Source organism: Theropithecus gelada, chromosome 12 (assembly GCF_003255815.1).
Source record: "Theropithecus gelada isolate Dixy chromosome 12, Tgel_1.0, whole genome shotgun sequence".
NCBI lineage: Eukaryota > Metazoa > Chordata > Mammalia > Primates > Cercopithecidae > Theropithecus > Theropithecus gelada.
In genome coordinates this window covers 79,545,754-79,561,575 of record NC_037680.1, presented here as the reverse complement: position 1 = coordinate 79,561,575, position 15,822 = coordinate 79,545,754, and the positions used below count along the sequence as shown (strand labels likewise).

General features: G+C 40.8%; 1 protein-coding gene across 1 annotated transcript in view; it reads left to right on the top strand.

Annotated features, from left to right (window-relative positions):
* Positions 1-15,822, top strand: part of ICA1L (islet cell autoantigen 1 like) — a 94,741-nt gene that overhangs the window by 11,505 nt on the left and 67,414 nt on the right. The gene's annotated exons all lie outside the window — the stretch shown is intronic.

Here is a 15,822-nt window from a genome sequence, read left to right as displayed (position 1 = left end):
AAAAGAATTTTTTTAGAGGCAAGGTCTCACTATGTTGCCCAGACTGGTCTTGACCTCAAGTGATCCTCTTGCCATGGTCTCCCAATGTACTGGGCATGAGCCACTGCACCCAGACAAAAATGTTCTTAATACCTGTGAATTCAATAAATTTAAGAAAATTCCCTTAATTTTAAAGGGTCTTGGCTACTTCCTTTATGAAACTGGAATAATATAACCTGCCACTTTTAGCTTTCTGGGGATATTATGAAGACCAAAGGAGATAAAATGTGTTTAAAAAGTTTTCAGTGTTCTAAAGGTATAATGATTATTATTTTAGTAAGCAGCAGTACTAACATTATCAGGAACTTTAAAATATCTTAAACTCTAAGAAAAGTACCTTTTGCATAATTTTGAATTCTTTTTGAAAAATTATTAAGATCCAGTCCTTTCATAAGAATATTAGGTCAAGATGGTAACCTCTCTGTGGGTAACTTAGGTGCTTAGTGTGGAGTTTGTGGGACTGATTGAATGGTGATAAGTAATTACCATATTCTTTCTACTTTAGATAAACACAGGTTTGCATTTAATGTAATTGGATTTTCCTATGTCCGTGTCTTATTGATGTTATGATTACAGTGCCAATCATAGCACCCAGAACAAAGCTGGCATTAAATGTGCATATGAAACTGACTGTCATATTGGTACTATTTTCAAATTTCAGGTAATTTTTGTTCTGCACAAGTTATAGTATCTCTGTGTGTTTGTAAATTTCAGCTACTCTGGTCCTGGAATAGACCAGTATCTCAGTAACCAAACCAGGTTTGACTAAACAGTAATTAAGATCCGATCTGAAAATATTTATATTTATAACCTGAATTCAATTCTAATATAATATTAAAGCTGATACTTTATAAAATGTATTCTTTAGGGCAGTTTGAGGGGCAGATCCTCAATTTGTCACTTGTTGGTTCGTCTTTCATATCAGTTACCCTTAATAATTTTAGTAGGCTTCATTTCATCTCAATCTATGAAAGGAGACAGACAAAAGAGCCTGTAACCTAATGTACTTATTGATTTGCCAGAGCCACAACCCATTCCTGAATTAATGGGCGGTTGATGAAAGATTAGTCAGGCAGAGCCTTTAAAGTAGGATGTATATGATATAGCCATCCACCACATAGCAACAGGAATATGTCCTGAGACGTGTCCTTAGGCAATTTTGTCATTGTATGAATGTCATAGAGTGTACTTACACAAACCTAGATGGTATAGCTTGCTACACCCCTAGACTGTCTGATACAGCCTGTTGCTCCTAGGCTGTAAACCTGTATAGCATGTTCCTGTACTGAATATGGGAGGCAACTGTAACACAATGGTGTTTATGTATCTAAACAAAGGAAAGGTTTGCTCAGTGGCAAACCATGGCTGTGACATCACTAGACAATAGGATTTTCTCTGCTCCATTATAATCTTTTTAAAAATAGGTTTCTTTTTTTAAATTTTACTTTAAGTTCTGGGATACATGTGCAGAACATATAGGTTTGTTACATAGGTATACATGTGTCATGGTGGTTTGCTACACCTATCAACCCGTCATCTAGGTTTTAAGCCCTGCATGAATTAGACATTTGTCCTAATGCTCTCCCACCCCTTTCTCCCAACCCCCGACAGGCCCTGGTGTGTGATGTTCCCCTCCCTGTGTCCATGTGTTCTCATTGTTCAACTCCCACTTATGAGTGAGAACATGCAGTGTTTGGTTTTCTGTTCCAGTGTTAATTTGCTGAGAATGATGGTTTCCAGCTTCGTCCATGTCCCTGCAAAGGACATGAACTCATTCTTTTTTAATGGCTGTATAGTATTCCATGTTGCATATGTGCCTCATTTTCTTTATCCAGTCTATCATTGATGGGCATTTGGGTTGGTTCCAAGTCTTTGCTATTGTAAATAGTGCTACAATAAACGTATGTGTGCATGTGTCTTTATAGTAGAATGATTTATAATCCTTTGGGTATATACCCAGTAATGAGTCAAATGGTATTTCTGGTTCTAGATCTTTGAGGAATCGCCACACTGTCTTCCACAATGCTCCAACTAATTTACACTCCCACTAACAGGGTAAAAGCATTCCTATTTCTCTACATCCTCTCCAGCATCTGTTGTTTCCTGACTTTTTAATGATCACCATTCCAACTGGCATGAGATGGTATCTCATTGTGGTGTTGATTTGAATTTCTCTAGTGACCAGTGTTGATGAGCTTTTTTCCATTTGTTTATTGGCCACATAAATGTCTTTTGAGAAGTGTCTGTTCACATCCTTTGCCCACTCTTTGATGGGGTTGTTTTTTTTCTTGTAAATTTGTTTAAGTTCCTTGTAGATTCTGGATATTAGACCTTTGTCAGAAGGATAGATTGCAAAAATTTTCTCCCATTCTGTAGGTTGCCTGTTCACTCCGATGATAGTTTCTTTTGCTGTGCAGAGGCTCTTTAGTTTAATTAGATCCCATTTGTCAATTTTGACTTTTGTTGCCATTGCTTTTGGTGTTTTTGTCATGAAGTATTTGCTCATTCCTATGTCCTGAATGTTATTGCCTAGGTTTTCTTCTACGGTGTTTATGGTTTTAGGTCTTACATTTAAGTCTTTAATCCATCTTAAGTTAATTTTTGTATAAGGTGTGAGGAAGGGGTCCAGTTTCAGTTTTCTGCATATGGTTAGCCAGTTTCCCCAGCACCATTTATTAAACAGGGACTCCTTTCCCCATTGCTTGTTTTTGTCAGGCTTGTCGAAGATCAGATGATTGTGGATGTGTGGTATTATTTCTGAGGTCTCTGTTCTGTTCTGTTGGTCTACATATCTTTTTTGGTACTATGCTGTTTTGGTTACTGTAGACTTGTAGTATAGTTCAAAGTCAAGTGGCATGATACCTCTAGCTTTGTTCTTTTTGCTTAGGATTGTCTTGGCTATATAGGCTCTTTTTTGGTTCCATATGAAATTTAAAGTAGTTTTTTCTAATTCTGTGAAGAAAGTCCATGGTAGCTTGATGGGAATAGCATTGAATCTATAAATTACTTTGGGCAGTATGGCCATTTTCATGATATTGATTCCTCCTATCCGTGAGCATGGAATGTCTTTCCATTTGTTTGTGTCCTCTCTCGTTTCCTTGAGCAGTGGTTTGTAGTTCTCCTTGAAGAGGTCCTTCACATCCCTTGTAACTTGTATTCCTAGGTATTTTATTTTCTTTGTAGCACCTGTGAATGGGAGTTCACTCATGGTTTGGCTCTCTGCTTGTCTATTATATAGACAATTATATTATATATGTGTGTAGGAATGCTTATGATTTTTGCACATTGATTTTGTATCCTGAGATTTTGCTGAAGTTGCTTATCAGCTTAAGGAGTTTTTGGGCTGAGACGATGGAGTTTTCTAAATACACAATCATATCATCTGTAAACAGAGATAAGTTGACTCCCTCTCTTCCTATTTGAATACCCTTTCTTTCTTTTGCCTGATTGTCCTGGCCAGAACTTCCAATACTATGTTGAATATGAGTAATGAGAGTGGGCATCCTTATCTTGTGCTGGTTTTCAAAGGAAATGCTTCCAGCTTTTGCCCATTTAGTATGATATTGGTTATGGGTTTGTTATAAGTAGCTTTTATTATTATGAGATATGTTCCCTCAATACCTAGTTTATTGAGAGTTTTTAGCATGAAGGGGTGTTGAATTTTATCGAAGGCCTTTTCTGCATCTATTGAGATAAATCATGTGGTTTTTGTCATTGGTTCTGTTTATGTGATGGATTATGTTTACTGATTTGCGTATGGTGAACCAATCTTTCATCCCAAGGATGAAGCAGATCATGGTGGATAAGCTTTTTGATGTGCTGCTGGATTCAGTTTGCCAGTATTTTATTGAGGATTTTTGGCATCGATGTTCATCAGAGATATTGGCCTGAAATTTTCTTCTTTTGTTGTGCCAGGTTTTGGTATCAGGATTATGCTGGCCTCATAGAATGAGTTAGGGAGGAGTCCCTCTTTTTCTTTTTCCTCCTTTCTTTTTTCTTGAGACAGAGTCTCACTTTGTCTCCCTGGCTGGAGTGCAGTGGTGCAATCTCAGCTCACTGCAACCTCCACCTCCCGGGTTCAACCAGTTCTCTGCCTCAGCCTCCTGAGTAGCTGGGATTCTAGTCACCCGCCACCATGCCCAGCTAATTTTTGTATTTTTAGTAGAGACGGGGTTTCTCCATGTTGGCCAGGCTGGTCTTGAACTCCTGACCTTGTGATCTGTCTACCTTGGCCTCCCAAAGTGCTGGGGTTACAGGCATGAACCACCGCGCCTGGCTGAGTCCCTCTTTTTCTGTTGTTTGGAGTAGTTTCAGAAGGAATGGTACCAGCTCCTCTTTGTACCTCTGGTAGAATTAGGCTCTGAATCCGTCTGGTCCTAGGGTTTTTTTTGGTTGGTAGGCTATTAATTACTGCCTCAATTTCAGAACTTGTTATTGGAAGGCCAGGCGCAGTGGCTCATGGTTATTGGTCTATTCAGGAATTCGACTTCTTGGGAGGGTGTATGTGTTCAGGAATTTATCCATTTCCTCTAGATTTTCTAGTTTATTTCCATAGAGGTGTTTGTAGTATTCTGTGATGGTAGTTTGTTTTTCTTTAAGATCGGTGGTGATATCCCTTTATTATTTTTTATTGTGTCTATTTGATTCTTTTTTCTTCTTTATTAGTCTGGCTAGCAGTCTATTTTGTTAATCTTTTTAAAAAAAAAGCTCCTGGATTCATTGATTTTTTTGGAGGGTTTTTTGTGTCTCTATCTCCTTCAGTTCTGCTCTGATCTTAGTTATTTCTTGTCTTCTGCTAGCTTTTGAATTTGTTTGCTCTTGCTTCTTTAGTTCTTTTAATTGTGATGTTAGGGTGTCAATTTTAGATCTTTCCCTCATTCTGATGTGGATATTTAGTGCTATAAATTTCCTTCTTAACACTGCTTTAGCTGTGTCCCAGAGATTCTGGTACATTGTGTCTTCGTTCTCATTGGTTTCAAAGAACTTCTGTATTTCTGCTCTAATTTCGTTATTTGCCCAGCAGTCGTTCAGGAGCAGGTTGTTTAGTTTCCATGTAGTTGCATGGTTTTGAGTGAGTTTCTTTTCTGAGACATGTAGTTGCACGGTTTTGAGTGAGTTTATTTTTTGAGACCTCTGCCTCCTGGGTTCAAGCAATTCTCCTGCCTTAACTTCCCAAGTAGCTGGGACTACAGGCGCCCACCACCACGCCTGGCCAATTTTTGTATTTTTAGTAGAGACGGGGTTTCACCATATTGGCCAGGCTGGTCTCAAACTCCTGACCTTGTAATCCACCTGCCTTGGCCTCCCAGAGTGCTGGGATTACAGGCCTGAGCCACTGTACCCGGCCTCAAGTGAGTTTCTTAATCCTGAGTTCTAATTTCATTGCACTATGGTCTGAGACTGTTTGTTATGATTTCTGTTCTTTTGTATTTGCTGAGGAATGTTTTATTTCCATTTATGTGGTTGATTTTAGAATACGTGCTATGTGGCACTGAGAAGAATATATATTCTGTTGATTTGGGGTGGAGAGTTCTGTAGATGTCTATTAGGTCCACTTGGTCCAGAGCTGAGTTCAAGTCCTGAATATCCTTGTTAATTTTCTGTCTCGTTGATCTGTCTCATATTGACAGTGGGGTGTTAAAGTCTCCCACTATTATTGTGTAGGAGTCTAAGTCTCTTTGTAGGTCTCTAGGAACTTGTTTTATGAATCTGGTTGTTCTTGTATTGGGTGCATATATATTTAGGATAGTTAGCTCTTCTTGTTGCATTGATCCCTTTACCATTATGTAATGTCCTTCTTTGTCTTTTTTGATCTTTGTTTGTTTAAAGTCCATTTTATCAGAAAGTAGGATTGCATCCCCTGACCTTTCTCTCTGGCTGCCCTTAACATTTTTTCCTTCGTTTCACCTTGGAGAACCTGAGATGTGTCTTGGGGTTGCTCTTCTCGAGGAGTATCTTAAGTGGTATTCTCTGTATTTCCTGAATTTGAATGTCAACCTGTCTTGCTTAGGTTGGAGAAGTTCTCCTGGATAATATCCTGAAATGTGTTTTCCAACTTGGTTCCATTCTCCCCGTCACTTTCGGGTACACCAATCAATCATAGGTTTGGTCTTTTCACATAGTCCCATATTTCTTGGGGGCTTTGTTCATTCCTTTTCATTCATTCTTCTCTAATTTTGTCTTCATGCCTTGTTTCAGTAAGTTGATCTTCAATTTCTGATATCCTTTCTTCTGCTTGATTGATTCAGCTATTGGTATTTGTGAATGCTTCATGAAGTTCTCGTGCTGTGTTTTTCAGCTCCATCAGGTCATTTATGTTCTTATCTAAACTGGTTATTCTAGTTAGCAGTTCCTGTAACCTGTTATCAAGGTTCTTAGCTTCCTTGCATTGGGTTAGAGCATGCTCCTTTAGCTCAGAGGAGTTTGTTACTATCCACCTTCTGAAGCCTACTGCTGTCAATTCGTCAAACTCATTCTCCATCCAGTTTTGTGCCCTTGCTGGAGAGGAGCTGTCATCATTTGGAGGAGAAGAGGCACTCTGTTTTTTGGAATTTTCAGCATTTTTGTGCTGTTTTTTCCTCATCTTGGTGGATTTATCTCCCTTTGATCTTTGAGACTGATGACCTTTGGATGGGGTTTTTGTGTGGGGGGGGTCCTTTTTGTTGATGTTGATGTTATTGCTTTCTGTTTGTTAGGTTTTCTTCTAACAGGCCCCTCTTCTGCAGGTCTGCTACGGTTTGCTGCAGGTCTACTCCTGTTTGCCTGGGTATCACCAGCAGAGGCTGCAGAACAGCAAATATTGCTGCCTGCTCCTTCCTCTGAAAGCTTTGTCCCAGAGGGGCACTGGCCTGATGCCAGCTGGAGCTCTCCTATAGGTGGTGCCTGTTGACCCCTGCTGGGAAGTGTCTTCCAGTCAGGAAGCATGGGGGTCTGGGACCCACTTGAGGAGGCTGTCTGTCCCCCAGCAGAGCTCAATTGCTGTGCTGGGAGAATCCTCCTTGTCAGGATCAGATGCTCTCTTCAGAGCCGACAGGCAGGAACATTTTAAGTCTGTGAAGCTGTGCCCACAGCTGCCCCTTACCCCAGGTGCTCTGTCCCAGGGAGATGGGAGTTTTATCTAAAAGCCCCTGACTGGGGCTGCTGCCTTTCTTTCAGAGATGCCCTGCCTGGTGAGGAGGAGTCTAGAGAGGCAGTTTGACCATAGCCACTTTGCCGCACTGTGGTGAGTTCTGCCCAGTCCAAACTGCCCGGCCTCCTTAGCACTGTCAGGGGAAAACCGCCTACTCAAGCCTCAGTAATGGCAGATGCCCCTGCCCCACCAAGCTCGATCGTCCCAGATCGACTTCAAACTGCTGTGCTGGCAGTGAGAATTTCAAGCCAGTGGTTCTTAGCTTGCTGGGCTCCATGGGAGTGGGACCCACTGAGTGAGACCACTTGGCTCCCTGGCCTCAGCCCCCTTTCCAGGGGAGTGAACAGTTTTGTCTCGCTGGGGTTCCAGGCACCACTGGGGTACCAAAAAAAAAAAAAAAAAAAAAAACTGCAGGTAGCTCGGTGCCTGCCTAAACAGCCACCCAGTTTTATGCTTGAAACCCAGGGCCCTGGTGGTGTAGGCACATGAGGGAATCTTCTGGTCTGTGGATTGCAAAAACTGTGGGAAAAGCGTAGTATCTGGGCCAGATAGCACAGTCTGTCATGGCTTCCCTTGGCTGGGACAGGGAGGGCCCCAGCTCCTTGCACTTCCTGGATGAGGCAGCGCCCCACACTGCTTCTGCTTGCCCTCTGTGAGCTGTACCCACTGCCTAACCAGTCCCAGTGAGATGAACTGGGTACCTCAGTTGGAAATGCAGAAATCACCCGCCTTCTGCATTTGTCTTGCTGGGAGCTGCAGACTGTAGCTGTTCCTATTCGGCCATTTTGCCAGATTTCTGCTCTATTATAATTTTATGGGACCACTGTTGTATATATGGTCCATCAGTGGCCAAAATGTCATGCGGTGCATGACTGTATATATCTGTACACACACAAAATATATATGTATGTATACAAAGACTAGACGTTGTCTTATTACAATAATACAACTTAAAGAGATTTATGACTTTCAGACTGTGTTTTAGAACCATGACTGAGATCAGGAGTCTACAGACTTTTTCTGTAAATGGCCAAATAGTAAATAATTTTTGCTTTGTAGGCTGTGCAATTTGCTGGATGTACCTAACTGCCTTTGTAGCAAGAAAGCAGCTAAAGACTATTTGCCAGCAGGCCATAGTTTGCCAACCAGGCCAGATCTCTGAATTGAGTTGGGACATGTTCTCAGTTAGGGAGATCATTTGCCCACAGATGACTTTTTTCTGAAATGAGTTAGAGCACTTTAGTAAACTTGTTTCAGTTCCTTTTATTAGATGGAGTCCAATACAATTGCTGTTTTTGTAGGTAAAAAAATGGCCTAATGTTGGCGATTTCACGGGGTCAACCAAAAATTTAAAAATATGCTGTTTGGCTGGGCGCAGTGGCTCACGCCTGTAATCCTAGCACTTTGGGAGACCGAGGCAAGTGGATCACCTGAGGTCAGGAGTTCGAGACCAGCCTGCCTAACACGGTGAAACCCCGTCTCTACTAAAAATACAAAAATTAGCTGGGCATGGTGGCTAATCTTACCACCTCCTCCCTTTTCCCCACTCCAGTAGTCCCCAGTGTCTACTATTCCTATCTTTATGTCCACGTGTATTCAATGTTTAGTTCCCACTTAAAAATGAAAACATGTGGCATTTGATTTTCTGTTCCTGCATTAATTTGCTTAGGATAATGGCCTCCAGCTGCATTTGTATTGCTGCAAAGGACAGGATTTTGTTCTTTTTTTGTGGCTGCATAGTATTCCATGGTGTATATGTGTCACATTTTCTTTATCCAGCTCACTGTGGTTTTTTTTTTTTTTTTTTTTGAGACGGAGTCTTGCTGTATTACCCAGGCTGGAGTGCAGTGGCACGATCTTGGCTCACTGCAAGCTTCGCCTCCCGGGTTCACGCCATTCTTCTGCCTCAGCCTCCTGAGTAGCTGGGACTACAGGCGTGCACCACCATGCCCGGCTAATTTTTTGTATTTTTAGTAGAGATGGGGTTTCACCATGTTAGCCAGGATGGTCTCGATCTCCTGACCTCGTGATCCGCCTGCCTCGGCCTCCCAAAGTGCTGCGATTACAGGCTTGAGCCACCGCGCCTGGCCAATCCAGCCCACTATTGATGTGCATCTCGGTTGATGCCATGTTTTTGCTATTGAGACTAATGCTGCAGTGAACATACAAGTGCCTGTATCTTTTTGTTTACTACCCTTTCTATTTTCTTGAAAGTCTCATTTGTTCTCACTGCTTAACTATTTCTATATATATATATCAGTAGATAATTCCCATGTAATATTTCATTCTAAGCTCTGATAAAAAGTAAAATGAAAAAATATAACATGAATTCTTAAGTGCCAGCAATTTCTATTCCAAGTACTTTACATATCTTTCTCATTTAATTCTTTTTTTTGAGATGGAGTTTCGCTCTTGTTGCCCAGGCTGGAGTGCAATGGCGCGATCTCGGCTCACTACAACCTCCACCTCCTGGGTTCAAGCCATTCTCCTGCCTCAACCTCCGGAGTAGATGGGATTACAGGGGCATGCCACCACGCCCAGCCAATTTTGTATTTTTAGTAGAGACGGGTTTTCTCCATGTTGGTCAGGCTGGTCTCAAACTCCAGACCTCAGGTGATCCACCCACCTCGGCCTCCCAAAGTGCTGGGATTACAGGCATGAGCCACCATGCCCAGCCTATTTAATTCTTATAACAATCCATTTACTTCATTATTCCTATTTTACTGATGAGGAAACTAAAAGAGAGATTAATGTCACTTGCACGAGGTCCCACAGATAATAAAAAAATTTCTTAGCTTCATCCTAGACAGTCTGACTAGAGACCCAAGCTTGAAACAATTTTTTATTACTATAGTTTTAATTACCTGTTAGAAATTTTGGAAAACTCTGATGTCCCTGATCATTTCAGATTCAAGATGTCACAGATGAAATGTCTAACCTTCCCACTTAGAGAACTGCTTCTTCTAATTGCTCTTATTTTTCTGGGGCAAAACTGCTTAATCATTATTTACCAAGTTCTATAGATATCTGCCTTCATATCCATTCTTACACTAATGCCCTTGGTCCAGGCTTTTATTAGATTATGTCTGGAATATGGAGAGATTGTTCTGAACTCTCTGTGTTTAGTCTCTCTGTTAAACAGATCTCTACAATCTGTACCATCAATCTGCCTTTCTCTTCTTCAGCCTGTATTTGGAACAGTATTTCCTTGCCTCCTGCTGTTAAAATCTGTTTTTCTTCAACATACAGTTCAAAGGAAATTTCACTCATGGTACCCAGCACACCAGAATTTCAGTCCTATTTCTGTTTTTTATTAGGTGTTCGATTGTTAGCAGGAGAGGGGGAGACCAGCTCCCTTACAAAGTTCATGTGATTTAATATATAGTCTTGTAATAACTATTTTAACTTCTCAGATATTTTTATATGCACTTACTGATTATTAGTCATATTTCAGGTAAGATTGCTACGTAAAACTATAAGCACTTAATATATATTTAACAATGAATGAGTGACTCACTTTTGGATAAGGGCTCGCAAGTGTTGGATAGTGTGGTATTTTTCATCAACATTTGCTGGTTCCTAACTTCCATAGCTCTCACTACAGTCTTGTTACAGTGTTGGGTGTGTTAGGCTTCAGGGACAGGCCTCTGACCTTCTCCTGCCTTCCTTTCAGCTGCCTTGAGACTCTCATGTGTTTCCCTAAGTTATGTGAGCCACTCTACCTCTAATCGAGCCCAAAAAGGAATCTTGGGAACCCCTACTTTAAGCTGGTGGGTCAGAAGTTCTGGATACCCTGACTTGCAACCAGTCTCTGGTCTAGTGGGAGTGGGGGCACAGTCTTAGGGTCTCTACAAAAAAAGGAAAAAAAATTAGCCGAGTGTGATGGCATGCACTTGTGGATCACCTGAGCTTGGGAGGTTGGAGCATGATGGCGCTTCTGCACTCCAGCCTGGGCAACAGAGCAAAACCTTGTCTTAAAAAAAAAAAAGAAAAACCAAAAAGATAAAAGTATAACTGGTCTTGATAAGAAAACATTTGTACAATAATAATAGTTATTCAAATAATAGTTATACATGTTAATTGTAGCAAATTTGCTGCAGAAAACTGTCAGAAACTACAATAAACTGTCATCCATGATCCCACTGCAGAGAAAACCATTGCCGACATTTTTGAGCATTTCCTACCAGTTCCCCCCCTTCCAAAGTTGAATTATTTATCAACTGTCACCCTGAGGAATGTTGATTGTGTTTGTGAGAAAACTCATGGCTTAGGAGCCAGAGTAAGCGGGAGTACTATGTTAAACAGCAGGCTTGACTAATGTATTTTCTTAATTGCATCAAACACTAATGTTATATTAAGTCAAAAGTCTTCACAGATTATTTTTCTCAAGAGGATTTCAGTGCTTCAGTGTGCACATTAATACCAGTTCCACTTGTTTTTCAGTGATGTTATAGTAATGAGACGTTTTAAGTGAATACAAATCTACCTCTAAAGAGATTATTGATTTGTTTCATTTTACTTTAAGATTTGAATTCCAAATCCAGGAGACAGCTAACAATTTAAATACCGTATAGTGTAAAAAGGAATAAAGTATTCCTTTTTTTTAAGACAGAGTCTTGCTCTATCGCCCAGGCTGGAGTAATGGCGTGATCTCGGCTTACTGCAACCTCTGCCTCCCAGGTTCAAGTGATTCTTCTGCCTCAGCCCCCTAAGTAGCTGGGATTACAGGCACCCACCACCATGCCCAGCTTATTTGTATATTTTTAGTAGAAACAGGGTTTCACTATGTTTGCCAGGCTGGTCTTAAACTCCTGACCTCAAGTGATTCACCTGCCTCGGCCTCCCAAAGTGCTGGGATTGCAGGTGTGAGCCACCACGCCAGGCCTCAAGTATCTTTTATGAAGAAATTACTTGAGCCTATCCTTTTGCTAAATAAGAGTGAAAACTGATAGAAGCTGTAGTAGAATAAGGGCCTTCCAAAGATGTCCATGTCCTAATTCCTGAAACCTATGAATATGTTACTTTCTGTGGCAAGAGACTGTGTTCAAAGAGACTTTGAATATGTAATTAAGTTAAGGATATTGAGATGGGGATATTATCCTGGGTTATTTAGGTTTGTCCAATATAATCACATAGGTCTTTTTAAGGGGAAGGCAAAAAGGTCAGAAGAAAATAAGACACCATGTGATGACACACAGAATAAGAGAAAGATTAGAAGATGCTATGCTGCTGGCCTTAAAGATGGAGGAAGGGGGACCCTATGCCAGGAAATGTAAGTGGCTTCTAAAAGCTAGAAAAGACAATGAAATGGATTCTCCTCTGTAGCCTCCAGAAGAAATGCAGCCCTCTGACAACTTTATTTTATGACTCTGACCTCCAGAATGGGAAGACAGTAAATTAATTTTGTTGTAAGTTACTAAGTTTGTGATCATTTTTTATAGCAGCAATAGGAAATTAATACAGAGGGAATGTATCTTTCTCATTGTTGATGTTTCCTACTATGTTAAAGGAGCTCAATTAGTTTAACTCCTAGTCTCTTTCTACCCCCTCATTTCCTCCTAGAGGAGGAGTGGCTTGTCTGGTAAATTTGGGAAGCAAAAATTGGGCAAGTTTATCTCAGTTCCTTCCTTCCTTCTCTCATATAGGGAAGCCTCTGGTGATTCAGTTGCCTCTGACTGGCTTGTTGAATTTAATTTTAGTGCTCAGTTATGAAGATTATTTGGCTCTCACAGTAAGCTATGTCCAGAAACTTGACCATTGTCAGTAGCAAAAATTATGTGTTGGCTTCCAGCTACTACTCCTTATTTGTTTTTTTTTAATTTTTTAAATTTGAATTTTGATTTTTTATGTATTTTTTGAGATGGGGTCTCACTGTATCCCTCAGACTATAGTGCAGTGGCACATTCATAGCTCACTGCAGCCTCAAACTCCTGGGCTCAAGTGATCCTCCCACTTCAGCGTCCCCAGTAGCTGGGACTACAGGCATATGGCACAATGTATGGCTAATTTTTAAATTTTGGTAGAGATGGGGTCTCACTTTGTTGCCAAGGCTGGTACACTAGTCCTTTGACACAGCAAACCCAATTCTAGATTTTTATCCAAGAGAAATGAAAATATTTGCAAAAATACTTGTATAGGCATGTTCATAACAGCCTTATTTATAGTAGTCCCAAACTGGAAACACTGGTACATTGATACAACGGAATTCTATTCAACAATCAAAAAGAATAAACTGGGAAAAGCTAAGGAAAAAAATTCATTGCTTCTGATAGGGTATGGATTGGCAAGACAGTGATACAAGGAAACTTTCTGGGAAGTTGGAAATGTTCTGTATAAGATATCCATTTGTCAAAAGTATACAGGTAAAAAGTTCGCACCCTGGCCCAAGAGCCAAGCTCTTGCTGTGTGTGGCTGCACTCTGGGTACCAGCTCTGCTGCCATAAAGATCTTGACTTTACCCCAATCCTAGAGCTACTCTAATGCTGCACTCACAAGTGCTCTTATTCTCAGTTCTCTTAGCTGTTTAACAAGCATCTGCATCTTGCATTCTGTTACACAGCAGCAAGGATCCCTGCATCCCAGACACCAATGCCATTACTACCTGGGAACTCAGAACTGCAGTACCTCCACACAGTTGTGCATCAGGCCTGAGTTCTGTGATTATTCCATGGGTGCTACTCATCAGGCACCAGTGCCAAGAGGGATCCCTTCAGCCATAGCTTCTCTGGTGGGAAAAAAAAAATAGATTGCAGCGATCTTAGCAGTCATTGCCACCAAAGACCCAACAACTCTTGCTGCCACTACAGAAACTCACAACATTGACTGCTATGGATCCCTGTGATTTTTATCTGTACCAACCTCAGCAGACAGAGCTGCACAGAGACCACACAGTTGGCACCCTGACTGGTGCCAGAACCACTGCACCCCACCCCATGGAGGAAAGTCAGTCCACAATGAAACTAGCCCATAAAGTCTACAAAAGGTGACTGTTCCACTAAGTGCACAGACATTAATGTAAAGCAACAAGAAAAATGGGAGACATAATACCATCTAAAAAACATAACCTCCCAGTAGCTGACCCCAAAGAAATGGATATATATAAACTGCCTCTTAAAGAATTCAAAATAATTGCTTTTAAAAAAATACAGAGGCCAGGCGTGGTGGCTCAAGCCTGTAATGCCAGCACTTTGGGAGGCTGAGATGGGTGGATCACGAGGTCAGGAGATCGAGACCATCCTGGCTAATATGGTGAAACCCCGTCTCTACTAAAAATACACAAAAAAAATTAGCCAGGCGAGGTGGTGGGTGCCTGTAATCCCAGCTACTCGGGAGGCTGAGGCAGGAGAATGGCGTGAACCCGGGAGGCGGAGCTTGCAGTGAGCTGAGATCAGGCCACTGCACTCCAGCCTGGGTGACAGAGCGAGACTCCGTCTCAAAATAAATAAATAAAAAAAAATTTAAAAATACAGAGAAACATTTCACTGAAATCAGCAAAACAACAGATGACCAAAATAAGAAATGTAACAGACAGATTAAAATTGTTTTTTTTTTTAAAAAATCAAATTCTGGAGCTGACAAATACAATTAATGAACTAAAAATGCAGTAGAGAGCATTAACAGCAGACTTGATGAAGCAGAAGAATTAATACATGAACTCAAAGACAGATTATTTCAAAACATACAGTCAGAGAAGGAAACATGAAACTTAGAAGATTTAAAGCTTACAAGATTTTCTCAAAAGAGCAAATATCCTAGTTATAGGAGTTTAAGCAGGAAAAGAGAGGGACAAAGGGCCAGAAAGTTTACTTAAATAAATAACAGCAGAAAAATTTCCAAATCTGAGGAAAGGTATAAATATTCAGGTATGAGAAGGTCAAAGGTCTGCAATCAGATTCAACCTGAACAAGATTATACTAAGATAGAATAAAACTGTCAAAAATCAAAGATGAAGAGAGCATCCTGAAAGCAGCAAGAGAAAAGCAAATCGCATATAATGGAGTTCCAATAAGGCTAGACGTGGATTCTCAGGAGAAACCTACAGGCCAGTAGAGAGAGGGATGATAAATTCAGTGTGCTGAAGGAAAAAAGGCAACTGTCAACCAACAGCACTTTACTTGGCAAAGTTGACCTTCAGAAATGGAGATAAAAACTTTCTCAAACAAAAACTGAGGTAGTTCATCACCACCAGATGTGTCTTACAAGAAATCATAAAGGGAATTCTTCAAGCTGAGAGGAAAGGATGCTAATGAGTAACACAAAAACATCTAAAAGCATAAAACTCATTGGTACAACTACACAAATTTAGAATACTCTAATAGTATAATGGTGGGTTTTTAATATGAATGTTAAAAAACAAAACTATTAAAAATAATGGCTACAATAGGCCTGGTGCGGTGGCCCATGCCTGTAATCCCAGCACTTTGGGAGGCCGAGGCAGGCAGATCACCTGAGGTCAGGAGTTTGAGACCAGCCTGGCCAACATGGTGAAACCCCATCTCTACTAAAAAAAATACCAAAATTAGCTGTGCATGGTAGCAGGTGCCTGTAATCCCAGCTACTCAGGAGACCAAGGCAGGAGAATCACTTGAACCTGGGAGGTGAAGGTTGCAGTAAGCCAAGATCATGCCATTGCACTCCAGTCTGGGCAACAAGAA